We start from the raw sequence: 6,715 nt of genomic DNA, 5'->3' as shown, positions 1-6,715 counted from the left end.
TGTGTCCACTGTGCTTAGCTCTGGACTTAAAATGTATAGACAGATAATAATTTTGTATTAAGTAATTGAAGGAAAGAATGAACCCCAGCCCATTCTGTCTTTCTGTCTATCCACCTAGAGAAACACATATAAAGCTCATTTAAGACCAGGGTTTGCTGGGCATAGTGGCTCTCACACCTGTAATCCCAGCACTTTGGGAGGCCAAGAAAGGAGGATCACTTGAGCCGAGGAATTTGAGACCAACTTGGACAACAAAGTGAGACCCCGTCTCTACTACAATTTTTTTAAATTAAGCATTTTTTAAAAATAAAAATATTTTAAAAGACCAGGGTTCAATCTGACTTGTATTTCCTCTAATATCTGCCAGTGGGTCTTACATGAAATAGCTTCTCAATAAATATTTTGTGGTTTAAAGAACAGCAAGGAGGACAGTCAGAACAAGTGTGGTGGGCAGAGGAGACAACAGGCTGAGCTGCGGGGTCCAGATCAGGCCTGGAGCCTGGAGGAGTATGTGCTTCATTGTAAGTGTAATAGGCAACTCTTGGAGGGACTGAAATCTAAAATGAACAAAATCATATTTAAGTTATTTTAAAAGCCAGACTCGTATTGTATGATTTCAGTTATAGGAAGTATTCATCAACCTCTGAACCCTCCCTAGAGAACGCCAGTCCTCAGTGTTCTTATTTATAAGATAAGGGTAGACCAGCTGACTCTAGGGTCACGTGTCATTCTATAGGTCTTTTTGTTCCATGTTAATAAAAAACAATGGTTAAATGGGCTCAGGAATAGAACCTGGCATAGCAATCCCAGGAAAGGTACTCATGGTCTCTCCATCTCAGTGGCACTGTGATACAGTGGGAGTAACCCTGGAGGTGCGACCTCTTCCCCTGGATTCAGTATTTACCATTGAAATGACCTTGAGAAAGTAATGAAATTATTTGGCCCTTTGTCTTTGCATCTCTAAAATACGGGAGTTCTAGAAGGGGGCATCTATGATCTTTTTCATAGAAAGCTGGCATTCTAATCCAGCTTCACATTCTGAAGGCAACATAGAGCTTTGAATCAAAAAGATTCACTCATGCTATATAGGTTCTAGGAGTTTTAATAAAATTGATGTCATGGGAATTTTGCTATTGAAAAGACTTAGGGGGCCAGGCACCGTGGCTCATGCCTATAATCCCAGCACCTTGGGAGGCTGAGGCAGGTGGATCACTTGAGGTCAGGAGTTCGAGACCAGCCTGGCTAAACATGGTAAAACACTGTCTCTAGGGCCGGGCGCGGTGGCTCAAGCCTGTAATCCCAGCACTTTGGGAGGCCGAGACGGGCGGATCACGAGGTCAGGAGATCGAGACCATCCTGGCTAACACGGTGAAACCCCGTCTCTACTAAAAAATACAAAAAAACTAGCCGGGCGAGGTGGCGGGCGCCTGTAGTCCCAGCTACTCGGGAGGCTGAGGCAGGAGAATGGCGTCAACCCGGGAGGCGGAGCTTGCAGTGAGCTGAGATCCGGCCACTGCACTCCAGCCTGGGCGACAGAGTGAGACTCTGTCTCAAAAAAAAAAAAAAAAACACTGTCTCTACTAAAAATACAAAAACTAGCCAGGCACGGTGGTGTGTGCCTGTAATCCCAGCTACTCAGGAGGTTGAGGCAGGAGAATCGTTTGAACCTGGGAGGTGGAGGCTGCAGTGAGCCAGGATCATGCCATTGCACTCCAGCCTAGGTGACAGAGTAAGACTCTGTCTCCAAAAAAAAAAAAAGACCGAGGGAAGAACATGGAATACTGCGCACATACTAAAAAGAATGCAGATTTATAAGTACCAACATGGAAGATGCTTATGAATATTGCTACACTGAAAAATTCAGTTGCAGAATATGTACAGTATCATCTCATTTTTTTTCTGTAAGGAAATGGCGTGTGCACTGCACATAAATGCTGCTATTGAGGTGATCTGGCAAAGTGATCTGTCTTCGTCAGCCGGAGCTGCCACAACAAAGTACCACAGCCTGGGGGGCTTAAACAACAGAGATTATTTCCTTATAGTTCTGGAGGCTGGAAGTCCAAGATCAAGGTGTCAGAAGGGTTGGTTTCTCTTGAGGCCTCTCTCCTTGGCTTGTAGACATTGTTTCCTCCCTCTGTCTTCATGTGGTCTTCTCTGTGTGTGTGTCTGTGTCCTCGTCTCCTCCTCTTAGAAGGACACCAGTCGTATTGGATTAGGGCCCACCCATGTGACCTCATTTTTAACTTAATAACCTCTTTAAAGACTCTGTCTGCAAATATAGTCACATTCTGAGATACTAGGGGTTAGGACTTCAACATACGAATTTAAGGGAGACACGGTTCAGCCCACAACAGTTCCTATACCTGAGATGCAGTAGATAGTCAGGAAATAGTTGAAAAGCTGAATGAATGAAGCAAATGGGATTACTTTGTTTGCAGGTGCAGTGGGAGGCTGGTGGGACACTAAAAGCAGACAAGATCATGGAGAGCCTTGAGCTCCAGAGAGAGAAGTCCAGATCCTAGCTGTAGGATGCTCTTGAGCAAAGGAATAACATGGCATTGACATTGTTGCAGGCACATTTAACTGGTGTTCATTTGTCCCGGGGTTTGGAGCACAGTTGAGCCTGAGGGCAGGGAGATCAGATGAGAGACTAGTCAGTCATTCCAGGCTATGAAGTGACAGGGGCCTTGACCAGGGTGGTGGCCTGGATAAAAGCTGGATACAGATGGGTGTGCCTGGCAGTTGTTCCAAACTCCTGCACCTGCTGATGTGTCTGTGAGAGCCACATTTCACATTCACCCTGAGAACAATGAGTCCTATAGAAACTGGAAAGACAGTGGCTGCCAGAGCTGCACAGGATGAGCTCCTAAGTCCCAGAACACCACAATTCCAGACAACTCCTCTTGACTCAAGGACTTCTCAATTTAGCTCCACCCTGGCTCTGCAAGTGGGTTCTTTCTCTTCTCCCATATGAGTAGGTTACACTCAAACTGAGATTCTTACTGGTTCATAGAGGCATTAAATCCCCACTACGTCTTGGATTTTATTGTCATCTCTCATCACACTTCTTGCACCTATTAGAATGTCCTCTCTTCCTTACCTCTGGAAATCCATCCCTGTTTGTATACTGCCTTCTCCATGCATGCGGCTCACATGGCACTCTCCCTTAGTTGAACCTCAATCACATGCATTGTCTATACCAGAAAATGCATCATGATATTGAATAATGCATCATGCACATGCTTTAGATATTTGGAATACTCATATGTCTAGAAAAATCCCCCAGGAGATGGTAAACTCCTTGAGGTTATGAATTTAGGGTTTCTTGTGTACTGATGGTTACACTGCCCAACCAAGTACATATTAGAGGCTCAACAAATTCATGCTAAGATTATAGCTAACACCTCATAAGTCCATGCAGGATTCTTCCCTTGGCTCAGGGAATGGGGTAGGTTGGCAAAAAGGTCAGAGATAGAATGCAATCATATTTATTCCTCTCCATAGAAATAGTCCTTAAGTCCCAACCCCACTACGTCTCCCCTTGTTCTCTTAATGCAGCTCAAAAAACCATTAGCCCCATATCAGAAAGGGTTCTTAGGCCTCCAAAAGGAGCTTGTTGATAAAGGAGTTGAGCAGGCCAGGCTTTTGGAAGTCTGCAGCCAAGGAGATGATTACTCTGTCCTGGGAGGCAGATAGGACCAACACCAGCGATAAGAATCACACAGAGAGCCTGAGGAGCTGGCGCCAGAGTGGCAGTGGCCTTTGGGGAAGTAGGCAGTTGTTTGAATGCTCTATATGGGAAGAGGACAAAGAACAACTGGAGGTATTTTTTTGCAGAAATGTAAATGGTGGTCCTCAAATTCATATGGAATTGCAAGAGTACCCAAAGGGCCAGAAGAATCTTGAGACAGAAGAACAAAGTTGGAAGACTCACACATCCCAATTCCAAAGCTTGCTACAAAGATATAATAATCAAACCAGTGTGGCACTGGCCTAAGGATAAACGTATGGACCAATGGAATAGAATTGAGAGTATAGAAATAAACCTGTGTGTCTATGGTCAAATGATTTTCAGTAAGGGTGCCAAGTCCATTCAATGGGGAAAGAAAAGTCTTTTCAACAAATGGTGCCAGGAAAACTGGACTTTCATATGCAAAAGAATGAAGTTGAATCCCTATCTTACACCATAAGCAAAAATTAATTCAAAGGGATCAATGACCTACATATAAGAGCTAAATCCATAAAACTCCTAGAAGAAAACACTAATCAATCATTACCTTGGATTTATTAGCAATGAATTCTTAGATATGACACCAAACCCCAAGCAACAAAAGAAAACATAAATTGCACTTAAAAATTAAAAACTTTCATGCACCAAAGGACATTGTCAAAGTGAAAAGACAACCAATGGAATAGAAAATATTTGCAGACCGTATATGTGATAAAGGTTTAATATCCAGAATGTATAAAGAACTCCTAACAACAATAAGATAAACAACCCAATTTAAGAAGTTGGCAAAAGAATGGAGTAGACATTTTCCCAGAGAAGGTAGACAAATGGCACCAAGCACATAAAAAGATGTTCAACATCATTAGCCATTAAGCAAATGCAAACCAAAATCACAATGAGATACCACTTCACATCTATTAGGATGTTTATCATATATGTATATAAACACACAGAGAATTACAAGTGTTGGTGATGATATGGAGAAATTGGAATGTGGTACATTGCTAGTGGGAACGTAAAATGGTGCAGCCACTGTGGAAAACAGTTTGACATTTTCCCAAACATCTAACACTGAATTACCATATGACCCAGCAATTCCACTCCTAAAGAATTAAAAACAGGGACTGAAACAGATATGTCTATGTCAATGTTCATTATGGCATTGATCACAATAGCCAAAAGCTGGAAACAACCCATGTCTATCAGCACATGAATGAATGAACAAAATGTGGTATATCCATACAATGAAATATTATTCAACCATACAAAGGAACGAAGTTCTGATCCATGCTACAATACGGATGAAACTTAAAAACATTATACCAACTAAAATAAGCTCAACACAAAAAGACAAATATTGTGTGGTTCCATTTATATGAAATACCTATAATAGGAAAGTTTGTAGGCACAGAAAGTGTAATATAGATTATCAGGGGCTGGGGAAAGGGGAGAATGGGGAGTTATAGCTTAATGCTTACAGAGTTTTTGTTTTGGGTAGTGAAAAAGTTTTAGAAATAGCATTGATAGTTGTACAACATTGTGAATGTACTTAGTAGCATTTAATTGTATGCTTTGGTTAAAATGGAAAATTTTATTGTATATATGTATTTTACTACAATACAAAAATTCCAAAAGATAAAATAAAAGGAGAGTTGGCAGATACGAGGAAGAGATGATTGCAAGGTGTGACATGGTTATGGTACTCTTTGGAATGGGATACTTATTCAGTAAGTGAACGGTAATGACAAGCCTTTTATTCAGAGGACGTTTTGTGTTAGACATCAAAATATATCTAAATACACAAAAATCAAAGGTGGGAGAGATTCACTCCAGTGAATACAGGAGTTGCAAGATTCACCCATGGAATGAGGAAGCTAACCCCAAGGCTCTCTGGGCCACCCCAAGATGCCGAGCTAATGCTCTCCAATGTCACTTTCTATGCCAAAGTTTTAAAATCCTGGTGGCACTTACTTACTTTGCCATGTTGAAGTCTTACATCAAATATGGGAATATAAAGAATGATCTCAGCTGACAAATGTCTGAAGCTTGCTTGGCTAGAAAATTGTCAATCTTCCAGCCTCTCTTCTGCAGAAAAAAAAGGCAGGTGGGGGGATGACATTATGTCTTGCATAGATAGCCCTTTTAATTTACTTTTTTGGATAAAATATGTCCGTTTCCTAGTTTGTGGCATTATGAATTATGTTATCTTAAGAGAAAGCTCCAGACAGTCATGTTATCTGCACACAGAGATTCAACTTAAAACTCTCCTCCTGGAATGTTCAGGCATTCATAGCTGTACCAGAATCCTGCAGCCTTTGCACCCCCAGGCACTGGCTCCAGAGTGCTACAGGATTTAGGACCCAGAATGGCATGAGCATTGAGATCCTATGCCTCTTAGTGCTTGGCAAATAGTAGATATTCAAACTATGCTTGTTGAACTATAGAAAATCTCACTTCTCTATGAGATGGATAAAGGAGCATAAGCAGGTAACTTAAGGAGGAAAAAAATTACATCCATGAAATACTAATGAAGTTTAAGTTGAAGTTTTAGACAGGTACATGTTTAAAAGAGAGAGCATATGATTATTTCCAGCCTCTTCAAGTATCTCTGCAACTTTTTTGTTCTTTTTCTTGTGTTTATTTAGAGAGGGTCTCACTCTGTCGTCCTGGCTGGAGTGCAGTGGCACGATCATGGCTCACTGCAGCCTCAGCCTCCTAAGCTTAAGCGATCCTGCCTCTGTGAGCTTCCTGAATAGCTGGGACTACAGGCACGCACCATCACGCCCAGCTGATCCTTTTTATTTTATTTTATTTATTTTTTGAGACGGAGTCTTGCTCTGTTGCCCAGGCTGGAGTGCAGTGGCCCAATCTCGGCTCACTGCAAGCTCCGCCTCCTGGGTTCACGCCATTCTCCCTGCCTCAGCCTCCTAGTCGCCCAGGCTGGAGTGCAGTGGTGCGATCTCAGCTCACTGCAAGCTCCACCTC

At 42.2% G+C, this 6,715-nt stretch overlaps 1 pseudogene across 1 annotated transcript in view; it reads left to right on the top strand.

The window, feature by feature from the left end:
* The first annotated feature begins 3,667 nt into the window (after positions 1-3,667).
* LOC105526798 overlaps positions 3,668-6,715 on the top strand; it is a 12,767-nt pseudogene continuing 9,719 nt past the window's right edge. The window contains exon 1 of the transcript XR_001004148.1: positions 3,668-3,823. The product of XR_001004148.1 is annotated as a heterogeneous nuclear ribonucleoprotein L-like (transcript). The remainder of the gene's footprint in view (positions 3,824-6,715) is intronic.

Source organism: Colobus angolensis, unplaced genomic scaffold (assembly GCF_000951035.1).
Source record: "Colobus angolensis palliatus isolate OR3802 unplaced genomic scaffold, Cang.pa_1.0 Scaffold6, whole genome shotgun sequence".
Classification (NCBI taxonomy): Eukaryota; Metazoa; Chordata; class Mammalia; order Primates; family Cercopithecidae; genus Colobus; species Colobus angolensis.
This window is presented reverse-complemented; position numbering and strand designations above follow the sequence as displayed.